The sequence below is a fragment of the Phascolarctos cinereus genome, unplaced genomic scaffold (genome assembly GCF_003287225.1).
Source record: "Phascolarctos cinereus isolate Bilbo 61053 unplaced genomic scaffold, phaCin_HiC Scaffold_3;HRSCAF=262, whole genome shotgun sequence".
Classification (NCBI taxonomy): domain Eukaryota; kingdom Metazoa; phylum Chordata; class Mammalia; order Diprotodontia; family Phascolarctidae; genus Phascolarctos; species Phascolarctos cinereus.
The window spans coordinates 32,149,376-32,177,177 of NW_027555736.1; the positions used below are offsets into that span (position 1 = coordinate 32,149,376).

At 47.5% G+C, this 27,802-nt stretch overlaps 2 protein-coding genes and 1 pseudogene across 6 annotated transcripts in view; 2 read left to right on the forward strand and 1 right to left on the reverse strand.

Moving 5' to 3' along the window:
- EIF4EBP2 (eukaryotic translation initiation factor 4E binding protein 2) overlaps positions 1-3,518 on the forward strand; it is a 64,199-nt gene extending 60,681 nt beyond the window's left edge. For all 4 annotated transcript variants that reach the window (XR_013485157.1, XR_013485158.1, XR_013485159.1 and 1 more), the window contains one exon: positions 1,245-3,518. The gene's annotated coding sequence lies outside the window, so the exon portion shown is untranslated. The remainder of the gene's footprint in view (positions 1-1,244) is intronic.
- A 4,034-nt stretch (positions 3,519-7,552) lies between these two features.
- The window catches only part of PALD1 (phosphatase domain containing paladin 1), a 99,777-nt gene continuing 79,527 nt past the window's right edge, over positions 7,553-27,802 (forward strand). For both annotated transcript variants that reach the window (XM_020975180.2, XM_078150760.1), the window contains exon 1: positions 7,553-8,342. The gene's annotated coding sequence lies outside the window, so the exon portion shown is untranslated. The remainder of the gene's footprint in view (positions 8,343-27,802) is intronic.
- Positions 26,406-27,179, reverse strand: LOC144456384 (NEDD4-binding protein 2-like 2; annotated as a pseudogene).

Below are 27,802 nucleotides of genomic sequence, written 5' to 3' on the forward strand. Positions count from 1 at the left end.
TCTGGAGGATATTTACCGATATCACGATTCCTAGTCAAATGGCAATGGATGTCTCAATCCCATTTCTCAATCTCCTCTTTTGGGGGCCATTGCAGTATTTACTGATGCCACCAAGAACCGTAAAGCTTCCATTGTGTGTCCTGAGCGTGGTCAAATGTTTCTTCTTAACACCCCATTTACTTTCACTCAATGAAATGAGCTTTATGCTCTAGTCCTTGCTGCTCAGAAATACCAAGAACCTGTTAATCTTGTCACAGACAGCCTGTATGCTATGGGGGTCCTTGAAAGAATTGAGACTGCTATCATTAGGGATCAAAATAACGAGATCACCCAATTGTTTCACTTTACACAAAATATTATTAGACAGAGGTGCCATCCCTCGTATGTTCTTCACGTGAATTCCCATACCAATCTCCCTGGGCCTATTGCAGACGGGAATCACTTAGCTGACCAGGTGTGAACACTATCAGCCTGGGAAGTGCATCCATCTCATGAAAAATTCCATCAATCTGCGAAAAGTTTACGTAGACAATTCCAGATGACGCATGAAGAGGCGAGGCAGATAGTCAAAAGTTGTCCATGCTGTATCCCTTTTATACCACCTCCTTGAGTCATCTCCCATAACCCACGGAGTGATGGCCCTAATCAGATTTGGCAAATGGATGTCACTCATATTCCCTCCTTTGGGAGACAACATTGTGTACATGTCTCCGTGGATACATTCTCCTCCTTCACTGCTGCCACTGCGCTCACTGGGGAGATCGCCGGTCATGTCATCGCTCATTTGCTACGCTGTTTTGTGGTGCTTGGGGTGCCATTTCAGTTAAAAACGGATAACGGTCTAACTTATGCCTCAAAATCTTTTTCCAGCTTCTGTATGGAATATCATATTAATCACATGACTGGCATCCCCTACAGTCCCACAGGCCAGGCTGTAGTCGAAAGGAAGCATAGGGACATCAAGGTGCAAAAGAAAGGGGGAGACAGGTGTGCACCATCCAACAGGTTAAACTTAGTTGCGTATACTTAAAATTTTCTCACGTGTAATAGTCATGGGCTGACACCAGCAGAATGTCACTTTGGGCCTCGGGAGGCAGGAAGTCGGGACCAGCAGGGCCCAGAGACAAAGGGACCCTATGGGGAACAAGGGACTCAGGTTATGTGGAAAAATCTGTCTCCGGGGGCCTGGGAGGGACCTGGAAGAGTTATCACATGGGGGTGAGGTTCTGTTTGTGTTTCCCCAGGAGATGAAGTGCCTCCAGTATGGGTCCCCCAGAGGGCTACTAGATTGTATATCCCAGCTACACAAGATGCATCTGGACCTGAAACCACCAAACAGACGCCCGTCCCGTAAGAAGCGACGACCCCGTAAGCGAAAAACCGGTTTACAACAGGGGTTCCTGCGTGTTCCTGATGACCATGCCGACTTTAGGGCCTCCAACCCAAGGAAAAGATGAAGAAAAACAACAATGGTGGGCCTACTGGAGCCGCCCACCATGGCTTACACTGGTTACTTGGGAACATCCCTCTGTTCCAGTGGTCGTGATAGGACCAGAAACTTTAAGTGAAATATTCGGGATGATGCTGATTAATCAGTCCCATCCTCATCCTGTACAATTCAATTTTTCAGGAGTAGCTACCAGCCCACCAATTTGTTTTTCAACCAATGAGTCAACACCTGATCCCTGCATCAAGCTTGCGAATGAGAAAAAGACAGTGCGGGTGAATGGACAAACTGAGGTAAAGGGGATAATTACTTTCACTATCACCATGAACGCACCAGCAAATCCGTCCTCCAACAGCCGTAGTTGGAGTGCCGTGCCACCTCTTCCGCCATGCCCAAATATCACTGTGTGGTCCTTTAAGAACAGATATCCTCCCTTCTTAGCATGCCAAACCACACAAGCACAACACGTTGAGGTGTGGGGAAAAATAACATTCTATCAGTAATACAAACAGTAGCACAGATAACACCTTTTCATACAACATCAGCACGTGGAATGAAGATGGTCAGTTGCCTGGGGGGTGGGTGATGCCCATATGGACCATGCCAACACATCGCACTCAGAGACACATTTGGAAGGCCTTTGTTGCCACAGGCAGTGTAACCATTGTACATGACTATAGCAGTGGTCGTGTACATGTCAACAACACCTTGGCCGCTTGCATTCCCAAGAATTATGCCTTCCTGGTAGGAACCATCCACGTAGAGAATAAACATTCAGGTCATTTGTGGAACACCACTTGTATGAATTGTCTTCTGGCTCAATGTATAAACACTTCCCTTGTGGAAGGTCAACAAGTTATGATAGTAACTCAGGCACCATTTGCCTTATTGCCTGTAAAAACATCTGGTTGGTATTATGGACCATCTGACTGAGTGCTTAAGCGGCTGGCTCTTAAAGGTAGAAGGAAGAGATGTATTTCATGAATTGTTTTAGGAGTTTTATTGCTTGCTTCTATAATAGCTTTTTCCACCTCTCTCGCTCTATTACTTCTGTACAAAATGAAGTGAAAACAGCTAAATTTGCACAAGAGCTGCAAAGAAATGTGACAGCAGCTTTACAGAAACAACAGCAGGTTAATCGGGACCTGTTAGCATTGATTGAGGGTGTGAAAGATGTAGTATTGGCGGAAGGGGATGAGTTGGAGATCTTGGAAAGAAGGATGCTAATGAAATGTGATTATAGATATGTTCCTATTTGTGTTACTCCTGTAGCTTATAATGAATCTGTATATAATTGAACTTTGTTTCTGTTTTGTTTTGGCTAGGCAGTGGGGTTAAGTGACTTGCCCAGGGTCACACAGCTAGTAAGTGTTATGTGTTTGAGGCTGGATTTGAACTCAGGTCCTCCTGGATCCACGGCTGGTGCTCTATCCACTGCGCCACCTAGCTGCCCCTAATTGAACTTTGTGAAAAGATCATTTGTTTGGAGTTCTCAGGAATTCTTCCATTGGCGTAGATCCACATGCTTTAGATGAACTTACTGAAGAAATCAGTCACTCCTCTTTAGAGCAAGAATCGGTAGATGCTTCAGTTAATAAGATTTGGAATTCATTGAAGGAGCTTAATCCCTTTAATTGGTTGTGGTGTTTCCTTTCACCCCGTTCTCCTGATTATTCTTTGTCTTCTCGCTGTTTGCATTGTTCCCTTAACTACGGAGTTGCATTACCTTACCCTTCAACAAAAGAAAGGGGGAGATGTAGAGGACCACAGGTGAGTAGGACTCTGACCCTGATGGCCGAATAGGCCCTCTCAGATGAGGAGCTTGCTCTTTGGGCTGGATCGGTTCTCCACTCCCAGAAGAAAGACTGTTGTGCAAGCTCAACCATTAACAATGTTGCTAGCTCAAGCTCAAACATGTATATTATACATATCAAGTAATGAGACATTCTGGGAACAAGAAGTACTTGGTGGTCTAACGGGAACAGCACGGGGTGGATTAAGGAAGTGACCTTGTGAATGATTGCTATAAAACTGCCTGCTGGGCTCTAATAAAGTTTCCATCACGCTTGGAGTCCCGTCTCTTTGTTTTGCCTCCCAGTCTTTGGTCAAGAACCCTTTCTTGGACTTCGCTGCTGGTCAGCGGAGCTGCAACACCACTCGAAAAGAAAGAGTGTGTGGCGGCTGGATATTTAGGATTGGTCTTGGAGAGAAGGATGCACAGTTGAGGTCATTATGTCGACGCTTAGTTTGTAAGCTCCTTGAGGGCAGAGACTATTTCTTTGCCTCTTTTTTTTTTTTTTGGCTAGGCAATGGGGTTAAGTGACTTGCCCAGGGTCACACAGCTAATAAGTGTCAAGTGTCTGAGGTTGGATTTGAAGTCAAGTCCTCCTGAATCCAGGGCCAGTGCTCTATCCACTGTGTCATCTAGCTGCCCCTCTTTGCCTCTTTTTGTATCCCTGGCTCTTAGCATAGTGCCTGGTGCACAGTGAACAGGCACTTCCTAAATGTTTATTGAATGAATGAATGAATGAATGATGAATGATGACCTTTGATCACTCACATAAGCTCCCTCCTCTGGTGTCCGGTGACTCTTCACAGATTGACATAGTCTCCTCTGAGAAGAGCATAAGCTTGGGGAGGCACAGCATCTCACTGTCCTGGTTTTCCTCCTGTGGACACGCTCTGAGTTGTTCATGTCCTTCCTAAAGGACAGTATGTCAGAACCGGGCCCAGGGTGCCTCCCCAGCAGCCCACACTGGGAGAGGGAGGGGGAGGGACAGCAAAGCTAGGAGTAGGTCGAGGGGAGAAGCTATTTCCTGTGAAGGGCTGGACAAGCACAGGAAGTGACTCAGTGATCGAAAACCAAACCATCTCTATTGTAGATCAAACAGCAGGAAAAAGAGACAAGCAGAACAATGAAGTGGTGCATGTGCACGTGGCGTGTGTGTGTGTGTGTAGGTATGTACAAATGTGTGCACACACAATCTGTGCATGCACATGCATGCAAATGTGTACAGGCACACAGTGTGCATAATGTGTGCACATGGTGCAGGCATGTACAAATGTGTGCATACATGACCTATGCACACACACAAGTGCAAATGTGTAATACACAGTGTGTATAACGTGTGCATGTGGTGCAGGCACGTACAAATTGTCTGCATACATGACATGCATGTGCACAAATGCAAATGTGTAATACATACAGTGTGTATAACGTGTGCACATGATGCAGGCATGTACAAATGTGTGCATACATGACCTATGCATGCACACGCATACAAATGTGTAATGCCACGTGCACACATGATAATATGCAAATATACCCCATTTGTATGTACACACATGTGGGGGCCTGAAGTGTACACACATTCCTGAAGGTGCATGGATGGTGTATATATGATGTCAAATTTTTTCCATGTTTCCCCAAGGCCTGGCGCATAGTAGGTACCTAATACAGGTTTACTGATTGAATCCTCAGGGTCTTGGTTCATCTCTTTTAGAGCTAAAGGGCCTTTTAGATAATCTGGTCCGTCCCCAACATTTCTCCGAGGTCTAGGCAGGGAGGTGACTTGCCCAGGGTCACTCAGCTAATAAGGAGCTGAATTTGGATGTGAATCTAGGCCCACTGTCCTCAAATCCAGGACTCGGATATGCTGAGTGTGCGCTAAAGGGGAAAAAGGATTGCAGACTGCATGATAAACTGGGCTCCGTGTGTATTTTTGACCCCAGTCTGGATTGGGGCAGGCAGACGGATGGAGGAAGTTCGCTGACCCTGAGTGCAGCCCTCTCCTCCAGGGAGGTTCCTGTTGGCCCTTGGCTGACTGTGCTTGGCCAGAGGGGGTGGGGCCAGCTGCCCCCCACCGCCATCTCCGGAATGGAAGGAATGTCTTCTTCTTGTCATTGGCCCTCTTCTTCCTCTGGGGTTCAGGGATTTCCTGTATGCCCAGGGAAATGAGTGGAAGAAGAGCTCTGATTTCATTCTTTGAAATTAAAAAAAAATGATCTTTTGTTTTCACCTATATCCCCATCTCCTGCAATGTACTTTCCCTTCCTCTGAGCCATCCTTAATGACAAAGTATAAAAAGAAAAAAAGTCAGCAAAACTAGTCAACACACCCACCGCATCCAACATTATGTGCAGCTTTCCAGCCTCCCGATCTCTTACCTCGGCAAAGAGGCACGCGTGTGTGTGTGTGTGTGTGTGTGTGTGTGTGTGTGTGTGTTGTGTGTGTGTGTGTGAGTGTGTGAGATGTTTCTCATATGGCTTCCTTTCTGACAAGCTTGAGCATCAGAAACACACAGCATTGCCTTTTCAGTTTTTTCCTTCCCAGGGCGGGAGTGTATTGGTTTTCTGCTTGTACCTACTTCAATCTTATCAGCTCATATAGGACTTCCTATATTTCTCTGAATTCATCCTGGTCATCCAGCACAGGAATCCATCACGTTCACAGACCACAGTTTCCGTAGCTATTTCCCAATCAATGGCCACTGACTTTGTTTCCAATTCTTTGTTGCTCTAAGAAATGAACTGTTCCCTTTTCTATTCAATGAACTTTTATAAAGTGTTTGTTATGTGCCAGCAACGGTGCTAAATGCCAAAGATACAAAGTCCCTGCTCTCCTCTTGGGAGGAAATAAGAGACACAGATAAATAACCTCGAAGTATCTTAAAAAATAATACAAACTAGTTTCAAGAGAGAGAAAGTTGTATTGTCTAGGACTGGGGTGGGGAACCTCTGGCCTCAAGGCCACACGTGGCCCTCTAGGTCCTTCAGTGCGGCCCTCTGACTGAATCCAAACTTCACAGAACAAGTCCCCTTCATAAAAGGATTTGTTCTGTAAAACCTGGACTCAGTCAAAAAGCCACACCTGGAGACCTAGAAGGCGACGTATGGCCTCAAGGGTCAGGCTTCTCACCCCTGCGCTAGGACTTTTCCCACCAACACTGTGGAGGACAGTGATAGGTTTCTGGCTGGAAGGGCCTTTCAAGATCGCCTAGTTCAGCTCCTTTCTCCTACAGGAGAAACTGAGGCCGAGGGAAGGAGAGTGGCTTGTCTAGTGGCAAGTAGTTAACAAAGAGAGCTGAGATTTGAACCTGGGTCTTCTGGATCCATAGTCACCAGGTCTTTCCACTAGGGCAAATCCCCATTTCAATCAAATCTGGTAACATCTGTAACTCAGTGATCCAGGGCTGTCTGGCACTTAGTAGGTGCTTAATAAATGCTTTCTCCCTCCCTCCCTCCCCATTTTATAGCTAAGGAAAGTGAGGCCAAATATACCTCTCTCCCTCCATCACGTTTAAGAAACTTTCTTTTCTGGATAGTTCTTAGTTCTTATAATTGGGTCCTCCCCTCCCCACACATTGTTCTTTTGGTCAGCTGGGGAGTGACTTCCTCAAGGTCTCACTGCCTAGGATTGGTGGTGGGTGTGGGAAGAGGGCTTGGAGCTGGGGCCAGACCCCGGATTCTCTTCTGAGTCCAGCTGGTGGGGATTCGAACTGGCTTTCCAGAAAAGAAGTTGGAGGACGGAGCTGGGCTGGACTGAGGCCTGCCTTTTCCCGGGAGAGTCCATTTGGGCCAAAGACGTTTCTGCATGGGATGGCTGTGGGGGCGGGGAACGGACCCTCCTGGTGTTGAGAGAAGTTTCCCTTCTGCCTCTTGGTCTCCTGAGTGATTCAGTCTGGTGACTTGGGCAGACTCCAGAGCTAGCAAAGTCGGGGTTGGGGTGGGCTTAAAAGACACACTTTTCCCTGGGCAATCTTAAAAAAAACAAAAAACCCAAAAAACTCCATACCAAGCAACAAGCCTCACCAAAAAAACTTTTCCTCTTCCTCCTCCCCCTCCCCTTGGCCAGCGTCAACTTCCTCCTCCTCTTCTCCCCGCTACGTACCATCGCATCTCCCCATCTCCTCTCCTCCCTTCCTCCCGCTCTTCCTTCCTTTACCCCGTCTCTTCCCTTCTCTCCCCTCCTTGAGGAAATGGGGACTAGACGAAAAAGCGAAGCAGTCAGATAGAAGACCAGAATGGGGAGGGGTGCGGGGAGGGTACTTCCCCAAGCCCAAGCCAGCCCTTTGGCCTAGGAGAGGTGGGGCGGGCGATCAGTTCAGGGGGCGGGGAGTGAGTGGAGACTCCCCCTCTTCGGCGCTCCCCCCTCCCCCTCCCCAGCGCAGCCTGGCTCTCCGGACCCGCCTTCGCTCCTCCTCTCCCTCTCCCCTCCTAGCGCACTGGAGGTGCCCGGGGTCTGACCCCTCCCTCCGCTCTCGGTTGCCAGGAGTCCCCGGGCGGGCAGGAGGGTGTGATTGGCAGACGAGGCCAGCAGCGGCAGCTAGAGTCTGTCCGCCCGCCTGCCCCCACATCCCCGCCCGTCCGCCCGTCTGCCCTCTTGCCTGCCCCAGCCTCTGCCCGCCTGTCTCTGCCTGCGCGCAGCCCGCGCTCGGTAGAGGAGTCGCGGATAGGACCCTGCTAGCTTCGGCAGAGACTAGAGCCGAGCCGAGGCGCCGAGGGGGCTGCAGGGAGCGGAGCCCACCGCTGGGGAGCAGTTCCCGAGGCAGCGTGCGCTCGCTTGGCCGTGCGCTCTACTCCGATCCGCTCCGCACCGATCCTCTGCGCTCCGCAGGCTAGCTCGCTCCCCGCACGCGGGGCAGCTCCGGCCCGCCAGCCGTCGCCCCATGGAGGGCCCCGGGAAGTGGACAGGGATCGGCAGCGTGAGGGGGCCACCCGGGCCAAGCAGTCGCTGCTGACTCCGTGCGGGGAGGCCCGGGGAGCGAGATTTCATCTGGCCGTGCGTCCCACTGTCCGTTTGTCAGTCCATCCAGCCTTCCGGCCATCTGTTCATCGGAGGACCTTCGTGCTGCACGGAGCCGAGCCCATGTGCCCTGGGGCCGCCGACAGGCAGGTAGGGAACCCAGCGAGCAATCTCTCTGCACCCCCTCCCCCTAACCCCTATCCCCAGCCCCTCCCCGGCGGGGGTGCCCCAGGGCGCCTCGTAAGAGAGTGCATTCCTGGCCACCTGGGTGACTGTGGACTAGCCAGCTTCTATTTCCTCCCAGCCTCAGTTTCCCCATTGTAGTGTAATGGAACGCCTCCCTGGATGTGGACTGGGATGGGGACATGGGCCGGCCCTCTGATATGAAATTGGGGTCATCTGTGTGACTTTGAGTAAACTCCCTTCCCTTTGGACCGCAGTTTCTTCTTCTGTGGAACAAGGTGGTGAATCTTGCTCTCTGGGGTCTCTCTCAGCCGTAAATCCCGTGTTCACGTTATTTCTTCATTCTTCCTGGTTTTCTTTTTGCAGTATGACGATCCGTTGAAGGAAAGTAGAGGAGTTTAGCTTGCAGAAGACTTGGGGGAGGGAATAGATTGAAGAGCACCCTTCAGTCACTGCAAAGGCTCTCCTGTGGAAAAGAGATTGGTTTTGTCCTGCTTGGCTCCCAAAGGCAGACCTGGGAGCATTAGGGTGGGGTGGGGGGAGGGGTGACAGGCAGACTTTGTTTTGGTATCTTCGGAACTCCTAGAGCTGGCTTTAAGTGAACCGAGCTGTCTCAAGAGGCAGTGGCTTCCCCATCCTTGGCGGGTTTCATGATGAGGCAGGATGATCAGAATATTGTAGAATGAGGTTTCTGTGGAGCCAGGGCTCAGGCTAGGCGAACTACCTCTTCCATTCTGGGCCCATAAAATCACTGACTGTCAGGTTCTGACTTTCGATTAGAGAGCTCTAAGACCTGGAAACCTTTCTAGGGCCAGGAAGCTGTAGGGAGGATACAGCACTGGAATGACCCTTGGAGGCCATCTTCCTTTTCACAAGGGAGGAAACTGAGGCCCAGAGAAGAAAAAGGACCTTGGTACCCAAAGTTATTAGTGGGTTAGTTGTAGTATTAAGATTCTGGCCCTAAGCTCCTGGTTCCAAGCCCAGACCTTTTTCCTTTTAAAAAATTATTATGAACTAGAAAATCATCAACATGAACGTTTCCATATAAAAAGGCCAGAAGATTGTCTCTGAAACCTTGCCTCTGTTACATACGGCTTCTCCCTTTTGGTACATATTATATTTAACATGGTAGTATCAACACTGGCCTGCTTGTCCTTGCCTGAGTCTCTTTTCCATGATGGCAGGTTCTCTGCCTTTCTAGTTTGCTCCCTTCCCATCGTGGGATGGAAGAAATTGGGGTGCCTTCCTCTGAAAGTTGAAGTAGCATCCTCCCTGCCACAAGTGACTTTGAAAGATCCCCCCAGGAACCAGGGCAGCTGCTGTTCTCTCTGACACCTGGCTCGTCTGGGTTCATGGGATGACGGGATCTGATACTTAGAGCTTGGAGGCCATAGAGTCCAAGCCCTTCATTTTACGGGTGAGGCGACTGAGGCACAGAGAGGTAAGGTGACTCAACCAAGGACACACAGACTAATAAGTGATCTCAGGGCTTCTTGAGTTCAAGCCCTGCCCTCTCTTCCGTAGCTGCCACCTAGCTGCCTCAGTGGGCTTTCATAGAATCACCTTGTCACTCACACACCCACACCCACACCCACACCCACCCCTGCATTTTACACATGAGGAACCTGAAGCCGAGATGAAGAAATGGAGGATCAGATACAAAGGGTCCAAGCACAGATTTCAGTCCACTCTCTCTAGCTCCCATCTCCCACACCACCTCTTTCCATTGCACCTTCCTGTGTCTTCTCTCCCAGCTCCACCATCCTAAGGTGGGTTATGGTTTCTCCTTGCCCGAGGGGAATGGTGGAGGACCTGGAAAGGATAGGGGCCTGAGATCCAGAGGGAAAAGCCCCAACCAGGAGTGAGGAGGAGGCCAGTGGCCTTGCCCTAGTGCTGAGCATCTTGTCTCCTCTGGCTCTCCTGTGGTGTTTGGGTGAGGGGCACTGAGGCAGACGGCAAAGGGGTCAGAAGACTTGTACTTTTGGCTATCCCTTCCCCTTTGGGAAGGCTGTTTCCCATCTCTGAGCCTCAGTTTCCTCATTTATAAGAATAGTAATAGCTAATATTTGTATATCACCTTAAGATTTGCAAAATATTGGATGTGGTAGTTTGCTGTTATCATCCCCATTTTGCAGATGAGGAAACTGAGGCAAACAAAGGGAGGTTAGGTGACTTGCTCAGAGACCCACAGGTAGCCAATGTTCAAGGCTGGATTTGAACTTAGATCTTCCTCACTCCAGGCACTGTCTGCTGCCCCACCTAGTTGTTCTGATTTTTGAGCATTCACACGGTGTGCTGTAGACCTGGAAGTGCTCTACTGGCAGGAGCTGTCACTACTAACCTTATTAGGAATGTTGTCAGCAGTGAGTTTTGAGCTCAGTAGAAATGTGAGTCGTGTTTTATTAAGTGCTTTGAAATCTTTCCAGCCGCCTTTGGTCACTTGCCTGGGTCACAGTAAATCTAGATGGCCCTCCGGCTCTGGGGGTTCCATTTGGACCGGCTTAAAGTTGACTTGGTTCTTTGGGGAAGCCAGGGCATTCCATTTGGACTGGCTTGAAGTTGACTTGGTTCTTTGGGGAAGCCAGGACTCTGAAGGTTTGGGGCCTGCTGGGAGCAGCAGCCTGAGGGCTACTACCTGGCCAGGCCACAGAATGTGTACCAGTCTTGTGGTCTGCCTTCCGCTAAGTGCTGTCAGGTCGCTGATTGGCTTTGTGCCTTTATCAAGTCACTGTCCCTCTGAGTGCCTCAGTTTCCTCTTCTGTAAAATAAAGGAGATGGACTAGATTTCTTTGATGGTCCCTCCCCACCCTAAAACTCTAATCATAGGTGAGTTGGAAGTCTTACTAGCTGTTTGGGAAAGTCCCAAATTCAGGGCCTTGGTTTCTCTCTCTGTAAATTCTGTCTTCTCTCTGTGCTCCAAAATCTTAATGATTCTCTGATACTGTAAGTCTTTTCAAAGTTGAGGCTCACCACCACTCTGCTGGGTCTGGTTTGGGCCTATAAACATTAATTAAGAAACTACCTTGTACCAGGCCCTGGTAGAGCCAGGATAAGAGGGAAAGAGGTCCTGCCCTCGAGGAGGTTACATTCTGTTGGGGTTTGGAAAGATTCCCAAGTTCCATGTGGACTTTGCTGGTCCCCTGGGAGAGGGGAGGCTCTGATGCAGTCACCTGGCCTGGGCTTTTCCCCTTCTTGCCAGTCCAGAGAGAGGCCTCCTATGTCCAGGACTGGTTTTGGGCTGATTCCCCAGGAGAGAGCCTTGGGAAGGCACTGGGGGGTTGATGGGGGCTGGGGGGGGCAGGGCTCAAGGCTTGACCCTTGGCTGTGGCTTTCAGTTTGAGTTTCTGATGTTGGCGCTCACTCCGGGACTCTTGAGTTTGGGGCTCCCTGCTTTTCAACCTAACGGCTGTGTCTTCATTTTCTTCTTCTCCAAAATGGCGCCTGTGGGATCTTGGGCAAGATCCTGTGTTTCAGCTTGGCCACTTTCTAGCTGGGTCTCCCTTCTCTGGGCCTCAGTTTCCCCATCGGTAAAATAAGAGAGTTGGACTAGAGGACGTTCAACTTCAACACCAGACTGGAAGCCCCTGGAGGGCAGGAGCTATCTTTTGCCTTTCTTTGGATCCCCAGCCCTTAACACAGTGCCGGACACATAGTAGGTATTTTAATAAATGCATATTGACTGACTAACATCCTATGATTTAGGATCATGATCTTTTCACTCTTTTCCCAAAGGGTGGTTATTGGGGAATCACTTTAGAAATAGGGGTGGTCTGTGTTACTTCATGCCCAGAGTGGGCAAAACTTTTTACTTGGATGAGGTTCAAGTCAAGTCAAACCAACAAATACCATCAACTTTTAGGTGGTCAGCCCTGTGTTATACACTGTTTAGGTTTCAGTTGTAAACAGTCAATCAATGAGCATTTATTGAGCACCTACTGTGTTCCTGGCACTGTGCTAGGCACATATACACTAAAACCACACCGCCCCTGCCTCCAGGAGCTTATACTTATGTAAGATTAGGAGATCTTACATAATATAGGTTTGGCATTTTTTTTTTACACTGAAACAGTCACAGCCAGTCATGGGCCTCCTCCTAAAGCTGATCAGCACAGAAGCTTTGAATCTGACTCCTTTTTTTTTTTTTAATGAGGCAGTTGGGGTTAAATGACTTGCCCAGAGGCACATAGCTAGTGAGTGTTATGTGTCTGAGGCCAAATTTGAACTCAGGTCCTCCTGACTCCAGGGCCCGTGCTCTATCCACTGCACCACCCAGCTGCCCCTGTCTTTTTCCTTTCTGGGAGCTGGTTTGTGCCTCCTCAGGAAGCCTCCCTGCTCCCCTCCTGGGTCCTCCCATTTTGGTCCCAGTCTTAGAGGGGGCATCCAGTGGGCTCACTCAGAACTCCTGAGCACCAGTGGTCCACGGGCCTCAACTTCCCAGGGAGCAGAGAGTCCAGCCATGCTGGACGCAGGGAGAAGTTTACGGCGTGGGCTCCTTCGCTCTAAGGCCTCTTATATAATGGGGTCATCCAGTCACTTCATCCTTAAAAACATTTTTATTGATATTGTAATATCGACATATTGATATTAGTATTTATAATCATTTCTGGGAAGTCTCACTCCTCCTCTTACCCAACCTCCTCAGTGAATTCTCTATGGTAACCAGGAAAAACAGTGAATGTTGGTCACTCCATCTGTCAGATGGGGCTGGTAGCTTTTAGATGGCCTGTTTCTCCCAGGGCTATGGTGAGCCAAGTGGGTTGTATACCTTTAAGCATGGTCAGAATTTCAGTTTTATCTTTAAGATCAGAGCTTGAAGGAGATCAGACCCTTTTTGACTCAAACTGTTTTTTACCAATGGGGAAACAGAGGGCTTGCAGCCGAGGTGCTCTGACTCATACCCCAAGGTTCTTTTCACTCCACATGCCTGGGGGTCAGGACCTAAACACAACCCCACTTCATGAGGAAGGGAGAAGGCCAGAATGATGGTGGAGGGAAAGAGACTGACAATGAATGGAATGAGAGTTCTGATTGTTTCCTTTTAATATGGCCTTGCAGATAGAACCTACCAGCCGGCAGGGCAGTCCCAGCTCCAAGCCCAGGCTAGAGGCATTTCCTTTCTAGCTTCCCAGGCCAGTATTGGAGGCAGCGAGTGGCCTGTTGGTGCCTGCTGGCCAAAGGCAGCTTGTTTTTTGAGGGCCCTTTGATTTTTTTTCAGGCCTAAGGCTCAGCTGCTCAAAGCCTTCCTGTGGCTCCCTTGGGTCTCGGCATCAAGGAGAGATTCTGGGGCAGGTGGTGAGGAAGTCTTCACTTCCTTTCTGAAGAGCTGGCCTTCAATGGGGGGGTGGGCGGAAGGCTGGGAAACATTCTTCTAGACAGTTTCCGCTGAGGGCAGACCCACTTGTCTGCGTGCTCCGTGCTCCTGTGGAGTGTGTGTGACTGGCCTCGGTGTCTCTGTGTGGTGGCATTGAGGTGGTGGTTCCAGGCCCTGGTCTTGGAGGGAGGGGTGACTGCGCCTTCAGGCCATGGCCACTGCCCTCCTCACCTCCTGCCCTTAAGTCATTTCCTGCTTTTCAGAAATGTTTTACCAGCTCTGTTCCTGCCCCTCCTTTCCCGTCTCTGACCCTAGCCCTGGGCTCTGTCCTGAGACCCAGAGTGGGTTCTTGGCCCACACCAGTGACCAGGAGCCTCCATCCAGAGCTGGCCCCCCAAACTGGCCATGCAGGCTATGATGTTGTAGCTCTGCGGGTGGCGCTGGAGAGCTCCTGACGGTCTTGGGAAAGGTGAGACCCTCCAGCCTCTGTCCCCACAAAGAGCTGGCCACTCGAATAAGCCCAGGGTCATGGGCCTCAGAGCTGGCAGAGAAGCTGGGGACTGGCTAGTCTGGGCTCTTAATCCGGGGCCTAGGAGCTTGGTTTTTAAAAAAAATTTAAAAAATACACACACACACACACACATACACACACACACACACAAATTATCCTTCAGTAGAATTTGGTTTCCTTTTTAACCCTATGTACTTTAAGTATTTTAAAATATCCTTCTGAGAAGGTGTCTGTAGACTTCACCAGACTGCCAAAGGGATCCATGATACAAAAAAGGTCAAGAACTTCTGTTCTAGGCCAACTTCCTCATTTACTAGAGAAGGAAACTGAGGCCAGGGAAGGGAATGACCCAAGGCCACCCCTGTAGTCAGGGGCAGAGTTGGGATTTGAATCCAGATCTCCAGACTCCAAATCCAGGGTTTTCTTTCATCTACAACAAGCAGTTGTGCTGTCTCTGAGGCCACAAATTCATTGCAGTCCTTTCTCCGGGCCCCAGATGGAGATTCCAGGAAAAGGAGGCCATCCCACAAAAGTACTGTCCCCACAACCAAAAGGGGAAAAAGTTTCCAGGAATTCCTGCCATATGGGATAGCAGTGATAACTGAGCAGTGCAGGGAGGAAGCTTGGAGTGTGTGTGTGTGTGTGTGTGTGTGTGTGTGTGTGTGTGTGTGGTGTGTGTATATGTATGTGGGGTGTATGTGTATATATGTGTGATGTGTGTGTATGTGTATGTGGTGTGGAGTGTGTATATGTGTGTGGTGTGGTGTGTGTGTGTCCTAAGACCTTGTGTGTGCCTTTCCTGAAAGTCTGTCATGGAATCTTTAGGGGTCCATGGGCCTGAGGTTAAGGACCCCCATCCATCTCCCCCCCTAGAATTCTTTCTGTTCTTCTCTGCAGCTCTGTCCATCCATAGGTCTCAAAGCTTGCCTCTGCCTACGTGTATGTTTCTTGGTTCAGGTCTTTGTCTTTGTGTGACTCACGTGTCCCTGGCTGCAGCCCTCTGACTCTCCGTAGGGGATCAGAGTTCTGAGAAGAGTGCTCTTCTGGGGCTTCTTTGGGAAGAGAGCCGGTTTGGGACTGGGCTATCTGGGCTCTTCATCTCTGGAACCTTGGGAAAGTTCCTTCCTTCTGAGCCTTAGTTTTATCCTATGTGGAATGGGAGGGTTGGGCCAGAGAACCTTTGAGACGCAACAAAGAGTATGTTCAATTTGGAGTGAGAGGACCCGGGTTCAAATCCCAGCTTGGATGCTTTCTGCCTGTTTCTCCTGGGCAAGTCTGGGCCTTGGCTTCCTTCTCTTTAAATCTGGCAGTTGGCCTAGATGGCCTCAAGTCCCTAATGACTCTAAATTTATACTCCCTTCAAGTTTTAGACTGGAACTCAAACCCAGGGCTTCTTCCTGCGCCACATTCTACTGACTTTCTACTGGGGCTTATACTATGGAGGTGCAGGACATGGTCCCCTTTCCCAGGGAGCTGATGGTCTAGCTGGGGAGATGAGGCTAACGCAGGAGACACTTGGAGGCTAGCACCAGGCCTGGAGTCCTTCAGAGCATAGTATTAGATGAGGTGGCTGCTGCTGTGATTCTGGGAGGCCTGCATCATTTCTGAGGAATTCTTCCTAGGAGTAGGCCTTAAACTAGGAGAGCAAGGAATAGTTTACCTTTCAGATCTATGGAGAAGGGAAGAATTTATGACCAAACAAGAGGTAGAGAGCATTATGAAATGCAAAATGGATGATTTTGATTACATTAAATTGAAAAGTTTTTGCACAAATAAAGTCAATGCAGCCAAGATTAGAAGGGAAGCAGAAAGCTGGGAAACAATTTTTACAGCCAATGTCTCTGATAAAGGCCTCATTTCTAAAATATATAGAGAATTGAATCAAATTTATAAGAATGCAAGTCATTTCCTAGTTAATAAATGGTCAAAGGATATGAACAGGCAGTTTTCAGTGGAAAAAATTAAAGCTATCTATAGTCATATGAAAAAATGCTCTAAATAGTTATTGATTAGAGAAATGCAAATCAAGACAACTCTGAGGTACCACATCACACATATTAGATTGGCTAATGTGACAAAACAGGAAAATGAAAAATGTTGGAGAAGGTGTGGGAAAACTGGAACACTAATGCATTGTTGGTGGAGTTGTGAAATGATCCAGCCATTCTGGAGAGGAATTTGGAACTACGCCCAAAGGACTATAAAACTGTGCATACCCTTTGACCTAGCAATACCACTTGTAGGTCTATATCCCAAAGAGATCATAAAAATGGAAAAAGGACCCACATGTACAAAAACATTTATAGTAGCTCTTTTTGTGATGGCAAAGAATTGGAAATTGAGGGGATGTCCATCAGTTGGGGAATGGCTGAACAAGTTGTGGTATATGAATGTAATGGGATACTGTTGTGCTATAAGAAATGATGAGCAGGCGGATTTCAGAAAAACCTGGAAAGACTTGTATGAACTGATGCAGAGTGAAATGAGCAGAACCAGGAGAACGTTGTCCACAGTAACAACCACATTGTGTGATGACTGACCTTGATAGACTTAGCCCTTCTCAGCAGTGCAAGGATCTAAGATATCTCCAAAAGACTCAGGATGGAAAATGCTATCCACATCCAGAGAAAGAACTATGGAGTCTGAATGCAAATGGAAGCATATTATTTGCTCTCCTTTTCTTTTGTTGTTTTGTTTTGTTTCTTCTTTCTCGTGGTTCCTCCCATTAGCTCTGATACTTCTTCATATCATGACTAATGTGAAAATGTTTAATATGAATGTATAAGTAGAGACTATATCAGATTGCACGCCATCTTGGGGAGGGGGGAGGAGAGGGAGGAGGAGAAAATGGAAAACTCAAAATCTTATGGGAGTGAACGTTGAAAACTAAAAATAAGTAAATAAATACTTTTAAAAAAAGAAAAAAGGAAAAGAAAAGGCAGGCCTTGAAGTGGCCATTGAAAGATGGTTCTGATTTTGGAGAGGACGAAAGGAGGGGAAGGACTTTCCAGGCAGGAGAAGAGGTATACACCGATGCAGAAGAGATCTTGGAAGTCATCTCGTCCTATTCCCTCATTTTACAAATGGGGAAGTTGAGGCCCAGAGAGGTAGAGGAACTTGCAGGGTCTCACAGGTAGCTACAAGCAAAACCAGAGTGATTGGCGTGAGTTTGGGGACCTGAAGGAGCTAGGTTTCTCCTCCCTTCTCAGGTCCCCAGCTGGCGGCCTGTCTCCCAGGTTACAGCGCCACTCCCTTGGTAGTGACTTGGAACATCAGGGCAGGGGTATGGGAATGCAGGCCTGCCTTGGTGTAGGGCCTTTTGGGAGGGGAGCCAGAGGTTTACTAAGAATAGACCCCAAATCATAGCTCTAGTCTTGAAACGGGCAACCTCTGCCCTCACCAGAGCTCAGGCTCCCTGCTCCCATCCTGCCTGAACCAAGTCCTTCAGCCCAGAAGCTTTTAATGTTTCCTGTAACTATTGCTTAGCTCTGGGCTTGGGGCTGGGCCGGCCACTTCCTTAGCCTTGGCTTAGAGCAGCATCCCCTCCTGGCAATGGACTGGGGTGCTCCAATGCTGTCAGCTGACTCCCTGCCACATCCCCTTCTGGGGGGCTCACGGGGCTAGCCGAGTTAGATGGGGAGAGCTGCCCATTTCCCAAGACTCTGAGGATTTGTTATGTAGGCAGGCGCTGTTGTCCAGACCGCCTTGGTTTCCCTTTGATATTCCTTTGACCCTTTTTCTCATTTTAAGGCGCCCACTGTCCCCCTAGGTCCTCCTTATCATCCGTCATAGGAAGTCAAAGCTGGAAGAGTCCTGAGCGGCCACCAAGTCCATCCCCTTCAGGTAGGGAGCTGAGCCTTAGAGAGGAGTGACTGTGCCTGGGCGACAGGCTGAGGGCAGGGACACACACCCAGGGGCCTGGCTCTCAGTCTGATGTTCTTGTTTCTCTGTCCCATCCTCTCGGGCTGCCCCTCCATCTAGCCCTCGCTCTCCGGACCCTTTTCTCCTCCCTTTCCCCAAGCATAGCCTCCCTCTCACTTGGCTTGTGTGCTAGTCACATTAGTATTACCCCAAATACTGCCTTTCTGTTGGGGAGTGTCGGGCCCTATGGGAGGACGGTAGAGGAGGTAGCTATGAGTGGGTCTTGCTCAGACCATCTGTGTGGACTGATCACCTACCATGAAGGTCAGAGAAAGAGCCTTGGGCTTGGGCCAGAAGTCACAGGATCAGTATCTCTGTGACAAAAAGAAGCTCAGAGGCCACTCGGAGGTCCAGACTACACCTGAATGTCAGTCTCCTCTGCCAATGTGCCCAGCCCGGACCCCGGGCCTCTCGCCATCTTGGCTGCTTTCCTTTGGATGCTGTCTGTCTTATCCATGTGGTGCCCAGAATTGAACAAATATTCCGGTTGAGGGAGTCTAACCAAAGTAGAGAAAAAAGGTGAAAACCTCTTGTGTTTCTCTTGACACAGCCTAGGATCTGATTAGGTTCTTTTGGTTACTATTTCATATTGTTGACTCATTGAGCAGGTAACCTACTAAAACCCCCAGATCTTTTTCAGGTGCTAGTGCCTCTCCTACAGTTTACCTTGTATATACTTAGGTGTGTTCTCCTCTGGCAGCATGTAAGCTTCTTGAGGTCAAACACTGTTTCACTTTTGTCTTTGTATCTCTGAAGTCTGGCACAGTGCCTAGAAAGTCAAGTTGACAAACATTTATTAAGCACCTACTATGTGTCAGGTACTGTGCTAAGCTCTGGGCATATAAAGACAAAAAAAAGAAACAGCCCCTACCCTTGAGGAGCTTCCATTTTATGGGGGAGACAACGTGAGGTCCACTCCAATTTTAGGTATCTGACCTCATATGCTCATGAAAATATAGGTAGAATGTATACAAAATAAATACGTGTTAATTTTTTTTGGGTGGAAGGGCACCAGTAGCCAGAGGGATTGGGAAAGACTTCCTGTTGTAATGCTGTAATGGGCATTCAACTCCATCCATCACAGTTCTGTTCCAAATACATTTGGTTTTCTGTCCATTGGAATAATTTAGGTGGCCCTGGGGCTGAGCTTTAATGGAATTCTTAGAGGGGAGCTTAGGGAAGGAGGACAAGGAGGACAGCTAGGGCCAAGGTGTGGAGATGAGGATGAGCTAGCATGTGGAAGGAACAGCCAAGAAGACTGGGCTGTAGAGAAAGTTAAGGGGAATACTGTAATCAGTAATCAGTGATACTGCTGAAGCAGCCAGCTACTGGTGGCGCAGTGATTAGAGAGCCAGGAAGACCTGAGTTCAAATGCGGCCTCAGACACTTACTAGCTGAGTGACCCTGGGCAAGTCACTTCCCCCTGTTTGCCTCAGTTTCCTCATCTGTAAAATGAGCTGGAGAAAGAAATGGCAGACCACTCTAGTATCTCTGCCAAGAAAACCCCAGATTGGGTCATGAAGAGTTGGACAGGACTGAACAACAGCCAGGCCGAGAAGGTAGAATGGGGTCAGGTTGTGAACAGCTTTAAGTGCCAAACAGAAATATTTTGTATCTGATCTTGTAAGTAATAGGGAGCCGGTGGAGCTTCATTGTTCCAGGAGATGACACGGTCAGATTTGTGCTCTGGGAAAATTCCTTTGGCACCTGTGTGGAGGCACCGAAGAAGAACTTGGGTGGATTACTGTTTATTAACAACTGTAATAACAATGACAGGTCCCATTATCCTCTGATTCCTTGGGTGTTTGGGGCAATTCCAGATCAAAGAATGGGAGTCCTGGCAGAACTCCTGTCCTGCAGCTGGACCTCTCCAAGGATCAAGGTCTTGTGGCCTGATGGAAAAAAACCTTCTTTCGTTTTCCATCCCTCGCTCCCTGAGGAAGGGGTGTCCCATCAAGTGACCCTTCAGGGAGGGGGCAGGGCCCTGCCCGAGAGACCCCCCCCTTATCTTACACTCCACACTTTCCAAACCTGACAGGGGAGCAACAAGCTGAAATCCTGATCCTGGGTCACAAACTTTGGCTCTTTCCCCAGCACTGAGCTCCAGAGGAGAAACTGAGCCCAGCAGGAGGAGCTTTGAAGTCTTTGAAAATGAAAGGGGGGGGGAGAGTTGAGGGGGAAAGTCTTTTGTCTTTTGATTAAGCCAGCAGATACTCCATTCCTCTTTCCTGAATCATAGGAGCAGAGATCTGGGGCTGGAAGGGACTGTCAGGGCCAACTTTCATTTTACAAATGAGAGACCTAGGCCCAGAGAGCGCACCAAGCCAGGGCCCCCAGGGCGAAGCCCTGGTCCCTGCGTGTGAGTAGGTGCTGCCTCTGTAGGGTGTAGAGGGGCTGGACTCGGGTCTGTGAGCTCAGGGAGGACCTTGGACCATCTTCTTCAGCTCTCTCTATTTTACATAATGGGGAAACTGAGGCCCACAGAGGGGAAGCTGCTTGGCCAACACCGCACCCATAGTGAGCACCAATCTAAGCCCAGGTTCCCTGACCCCACGTAGTCAGGGGCTGTTTCGTAGGTCCCCAGTTTCCTTCGTCCAGCACTGAATCTTTTCCTTATGTGTCTCCTCTATGGTGCCTGCTGAAGGGCCGGTTCCATGATGGGCTCAGTTAATATTTGTTGAGTGTCTCCTAAGATAGACTTCCATGATTCCCCGGTTTTCCTCTGAACTCCTGACCCATCTAGGACAAAAAGGAAGCAGGAGGCTAGAGCAAGGGCCAGACGGGACCTTAGAAATGATCTGGTCCAGCCCCCTTGTTTTCAGATGAGGGAGCCCCAGAGAGGGCAAGTGACAGAGATGGCCAGAGGTAGCATTGGAACTCAGGTCCTCCAGTACCAAATCCAGTTCTTTTTTTTGGGAAGAAGGAAAGAAAGGAAGTCCTTCTGTTTGTGAGCAGAGAGGGTAATGCTTGAACAATGCCCTAGCGGTCAGCTTGCCCACAGAGAGACTGATGCCTGTTATGTTTGGGCTATTTGGAGGAGCCTCTTGCTTTGATGAGGAAGTTGGCCCCTTGGCCCCAGTGCTAAGCGAGGTCTCCCATCTATCCCATTACCTCAGCATGACTTGTTTTTTTTTTTAGAGAATAAAATAGACAATTTTTATTACATGAAATTGAAAACTCAATTTAGAGATTGTTGATTATAAGGAGAAAAGCAGTTAATTGTGAAAGATCTTCATGGAAAATACCGTTAATAAAAATCTTATATCCAGGATATGATGGGAATTGCTGCAAACACATAAGAAGGAGAGCTATTTCCCAGCAGATAAGTGGTCAAGATATATAAACAGGCAATTTTCTAAAGAAAAGGAAATGAAGTCTTATCAATAGCCATTTAATGGAATTCTTTGAATTGCTAATAGTAAAAGCAATGCAAATTAAATTAACTAGTTTCAACTCATACCCACTATATTGGCAATGCCAAGGTGTGACAGGATTAAATGTTTGAGAAACTAGTGGAACACAGTAATATTGATATGCTGCTAAAGTTGCTGTGATCTGGTCCAAGAGCTATGGAAAACAATTTGGATTATAACAAAAAAACCCACTAAATTTCGTATATACTACCACTCAGCAGCACTGCTCATTAGCAGGTATTTCAAGGAGATAAAGTGAAGCAGGGTGATACGTAAAAATATTTACAGCATCATTTATGTTGTTGTTGCAATACCAGAGAAAAGGAAAGAAAATTGGTTCAGCATGACTTGGAAAGGTCCAAGTCAAATCCTTTTTTCCCCACTTAATGGCCAAGAGTTAGTGGAAGGAGAGTTTGGTGGGGGGTGGGGAGGGTAGGGCCTTGGCCAAAATTGTGACGTCACCGAGCAAACCCCAGCGTCTCTTGGCTTCTCCACTTCTTGATATCTCCCATTGTGGACTCTGAATGGAAGAGATCCTTGGGGTCATCTGTGCTTGGGCAGGCATCCCTTTTACGTAGTCTCCGCTTGAATGTTCCAGTGATGGGGAGCTCACTACCATGCAGAGTAACCCATCCCACTTTTGAATAGCTCTCATTGTTAGATTGAAAAAACATTTGAACAGAAACTCGCCCCTCTGCGCCTTCCAGCCATTGGTTCTTGTCTTGTCCGAGCAGAATGACTCAAACCTCTCCTGCACAGAATAGAGAGCCTGGCGTGTACTTGAAAACAGCTATGGCATCACCCTAGGCTTCTCTGGTCTAAACCTTCCCAGTTCCTTTCATTGATTCCAGGAGGGCAGAGTCCTGGCTTCTGGACAATCTCATCGCCTTCCTCTTAATTCTCTCTGGTTGGTCCATATCCTGTCTAAAATGTGGCACCCCAGACTGTATACAGTATTCCTGAGGAGGTCTTAGGGGGTCTAATGGGACTCTTGCCATGAGAACTCCCAGATCTTGGTCGGACAAACTGCTCTAAAGCCACACCTCCTCTCCCCATCATCTGGTCTTTGTGGAGTTCATATCTGAACCCGAGGAAGACTTATGGATGGCAAACAAAGACTTAAATTTCCTGGACCTCGTGATATCCTGCTTTGATAGCTTACATTTTTAACTTAATTTAGATTTATTTTATTTAACCTTTAACAGTTTAAAACTACATAAGACTTTTGGGACAATCTGTAAGTTGTAAATTCAACGTACGACTTAGTCAAGCAAAACAAATTCCCACATTGGCCATGTCCCAAGTGTGTGTCACATTCCCCATCTTGAGTCTACCACTTCTCTACTGAGAGGTGGGCAGCAGGCTTTAACCCTGGTTCTCCAGGATCCTGGGTGGTAGTCATTGTATCAGTGAGAGTCTTGAGTCTTTCAGAGTTATTTGTCTTTATGATGTTGCTGTTGCTATGTAGACGGTTCTCCTGGTTCTGCTCACTTCACTGCCTCAGTGCATGTGAGTCTTTCCAGGTTTCTCTGAAACCATCTCTTTTGTCATTTCTTATAGCACAGCAAGACATTCGTTTACCATAATTTATTCAGCTATTTCTCGATTGATAGGCATCCCCTTAGTTTCTACTTCTTTACAACCACATAAAGAACTGCTGTGAGTATTTTTGTACATGGGTGTCCCCCAAATCCTCATGCAGTGTTATATTTCAACGGCATCACTAAGACTTTGGGGACCCTCTGTGCATGGTCCGTTTTTCTCATTCTTTGATCTCTTTGGGGCCTAGGCCCAGGAATGATGTCACTGGGTGCACAAGTAGGGACTTTTGGGGGCATAGGTCCAAATTGCTTTCCAGAGCGGCCCTGTGGGTGGTTGTTAAGTGGCTACTAGAAGTTCTGCGAAAGACTTTTTCTTGGAGATTGTAAGTACCCAGCTAGAATTCTGAAAGCGTTTAGTAAGGGCCTCAAGCCTGGGGAGCTCCTGGCTTGCACAAGGAGAGCATGGGCTCACCTCCTTCCCATGTCTGCACTGTGCACACCATGCTGTGCGCTGCCACACTTCCTTACTGGCTTCCCCCTCTGAATTCACTTGTCGTTTAGAATGGGATCTCCTTCAGTGTAGGGACTGTTTAGTTGGCTTGTATTTGTACCCTCAGTGCTTAGCCCGGTACCTGGCATACAGTAAGTGCTTAATAAACGTTCTCTTGAATCATAGATTTAGAGCTAGAAGAGACTTTTGCAGATGAGGAAACTGAGGCCAAGAGAGGAAGTAACTTGCCTAAGGTCAATGGCAGAGCCAGCTAGTGCACTCCATTGCACCTATGAGATGCCTCTCATATACTCCAGGTGACCAGAGGCAGGGATTCTAGTCCCCAGTCAGGCCCCTGAGGAACTTGGAGACCCAGAGATCCTGTGACACAGTCAGCACCATAGAATAACCAAGCGGGTGATCCTTTAGGCACTGGGCAAATCACTGCCCCTCTCTTGGCCTCAGTTTTCCCATCTGTCATATGGGTATTTTCACTGCCTGTCTCACCAGGCCTGTAGTGAGAGAAGTACTTTGCCCTTTATAACACGCTATAGACATGGAAGCTTATCTGGCCTCACCCTTTCATTTGACAGTTGAGGCAATTGGGACTAATAATAATAATATTAGCTAACATTTAGAAAGCACCTACTACGTGCCAGGCACTGTGCTCAGCACTTTACAGTTGTTCTCTCTTTTGATCCTCGCAATAGTCTGGGGAGGTGCTATTATTATCCTCATTTTACAGGTGAGGAAACTGAGGCAAACCAAGGTTAGGTGACTTGCCCAGGGTCACACAGCTAGTAAAAGTGTCTGAAGCTGAATTTGAACTCTAGTCTTGCCAAGGTCATCCAATCAATTAATGATAGAGCTAGGGCTAGAATCTAGGCCTGTCAGCTATTTTGTCTGCTCTCCTTGCAACAGAAGGCCATCTCTTCTCACCCTGACCTTATGTGGATTAGGGGGAGTCCCTTGGAGCCTCGGGACTGGCAGGCTTGAGACTATGCTTTGGGGAACCTAGATGTGAGCCCCACTTTGGAGCAGCAGTATGGCGAGGGTGCATGTTGGTGCTAGTAAATGTGGTAGAGAAACACAGGAAGACTTGTGTGAACTGATGAAGGTGGAAGAAGGTAGGACCGACAGAATGAAAGAGACAACTTGGTTGCATGGTGGAGAGAGTGGGAGCCAGGAAGACCTAGGTTCAAATCCTGCCTCAGACACTCAATAGCAGTATGACCCTGGGCAAATCGTTTAACCCCTTAACCCAGCTTCCTCATCTATAAAATGAAGGGGTTGGCATTGATGGTCTCTGAAACCCCTTCTAGCTCAAAACCTATCATTTTATGAATAACTAAAATGATTACAAAAATATAAATGAAGAAAATGGAAAGAGACCTGGATTTGGAGATCTGAGTTCAAATTGTGGTTCTCATGGTTCTCACTGGCTGTGACCTTAGGTAAATCACTTTCTTCCCAGGTTCTCAGTTTCCAGATCTTTAAAGGAGGGAGTTGGAGTTGGTGGGTGACTTTCAAGGTCTCTTTCAATCCTAAATCCTGACCCGTGGTCCTCAAGGATCTTCTGGGACCTCATGCTTCCCCCACGTGCTTGGGGGGATCTTGGACCTCTGGCTTCTCTTCTGGTACAGGCGGAGCCTGGAGCCTAATGCTGTCCCCAGAGGTCCTGGGGAGGGCGTTTGAGTCTGTGCCCAGGAGATGAGAGAGACACAAGGTTCTAGTGTTCCTCTGTTTTCCCCTATGGCATCGTGGGATCATGTGGAGGGCTGCCTCAGCTCCAGGCAGCCTGGGAAAGGAAGGTGGTTGGGCAGGTTGGGGTTGGACTGATTTGGGTGATGGTGGATGTGGGCGTGGGGAAGGGGGAGGGAGACACACACACACACACACACACACACACACACACACATGCACACACACACACACACGCGCACACACACACACGCACACACACACACACACGCACACACACACACACACACACACGCACACCCCCCCTTCACACTCACAGTGATTCTTGCTTTTTAACCTTAGACAAAAATAATAATATCAATCAATCAGCAATCATTTATTTAACGTTTTCTGTGTCTCTGGCTCTGTGCTAAGCACAGAATAGGAGGACAGTCCCTACCCTCAAGGGCTTCCTTTCTGTTGTGGAGATAACGTGTACACACGTAAGTGTGTGCAAAATAAAGACAGAGGAGCAGCTTGGGGTCAGGAAAGACTGGTGTAGATGGTGATGGGGAACCAAGGACCCTAGGGATTCTTTTTTTATTATAATCAATTCTAAGGGACTATTCAGTTTATTTTTAAAATTAAAATCTATTCAAAATAATCGAGCCGTTGGTTGGAGTTTAGAAATGTTTAAGTGGACATGTTTGTAGAAACAATATTTTACCCATATAAAGAAATGAGTACCATATAAAATATTAGAATACACTGTAACAAGTTAGCCATGTTTTGCATATTCCAAGTTGTCTGTGGGGGGAGAATAGTCAAGATTTTATCTATAACCAATTTTTACAATAAACTTATTAAAAACTACTCAATGATTTGACTAAAGTAAAGAATTCTGTTTCACACCACACTGTTCAGATGTTTTGCTAAAACCAAAATCAGTACAATAAAAATTATTAAGAAATAATGTACAATTTATATACTATTTTTAATTTACATTTTAAAATTTAAACAGTTTTCTGGGAACAAACTGTATGAAGTAATGATGGTTCTTTTTTATTAGATGTGAACCTATTTAAAGACCTCCAGAAGTCTCAATGCTCGTTTTTAAGGGTAAGCCACAACGTCATTTTAGTTGAAAGCAGATTGAATATTAGTTATTTTGCAGCATCAAAGTGATGCCATGAGTCTACACAGCCTCCCCACCTCTGTCTTCGAAGTCTCTCAGACCTTCTGTGTGGAGGTTCCACTGAATTCATTACAGTAGAGATGGACATTTTATATTCATAATGGTTCAACATCTGTGCAATCTTTCACGAGACCCCCCATGTTTATTGCTCTTTTCTAATTCATCAGGATCAAATCTCCTCCATGTTTCAAGTCACGGAACTCTCCTCGGCATCCTTTGCCTATAGCCATGTCCACATAAGGTTTTATTTCCCAAGCTTGGGTATTAGTGTTGTCCATCATACTGGATCAGTAGCTTTTTTTGCTCCGCTCTGGTCCCAGTTGTGGCCATCACCGAGTTGTCTAACATTGCATGTATACCCATTTCGATGTCAAAAATAATCATCAGTGCTGAAGACAGTGCCACCAGGATTCTGACCAAGCAGAACACTAGACAATGTCGTTTTCCCTGAATCAGGCAGACCTCTTAACAGGATAAGTAGCCTCTTTAGCTTTTCCTCTTGGAACTGCTGGTTTATAAGCCTGTCTGTTTTCTCCATCTGGAATAGAGAAGGGTCTTCCCAAGATTCTTCTCTTGTTTCACAGAAACCATGACTTTCTCGTCCACCTTGTTCACTGTGGCCATTTCTAGGGGCCTGTATAATACCGTTCCTCCCACCACAGTCAGAATTTCTGTTAGTCTGATCCAGTGTTGGACAATTCCAATTTGTGTTGCCGCTGTTTACCTTATATCCATTGTACATTTCACAGAATTTAACATCTTGAGCATGGAAAGCATTTGGTGGTGGAGATGGAGAGGGATTAAATCTTTGAAAATTTAAATGATAATTGAAGCCAGAAGAAAAATGGCCATGAGGAACTAAAGAGGATCCCACTGGTTTCCATTCAGGCCTACAGGAAGGAACTGGGTTGTTAAAAAATGTAGGTTCCATTTGTTCATTAACTGGATATTCAGTGTTCCAACCAGCTGGCTCATTACTAAAATACTGCTCATCACCAGGGGGTGAATGTATAGTATTAAACCAAGTGTCTTTCTTTTCTTCATCATATTTCAAACTGTCATAGTAATGGCCTTGATAATATAAGCTAAATTGTTCCTGAGGGGGTTTAAATTCCTGACAGTTGCCTTCCAAATTTTCTTTTTCACTCTTAAGCTCCTGAATTTCTTTGTAAAACTGAGATAACTCATTATCTATATCCAGTTTATTAGAAGAAGGGTTCTGTTTGTTTTCCACTCCACTGATGACTTTTTGTATGATTGTTTTCTTTTGTCTTGTTTATTTTCCTCAGAACTTTTGTAAATAGGTCCTATGAATGCTTTGCTTGTGCAATATTCCACTTCCTCTCCATTGACTGGGATAGCTAC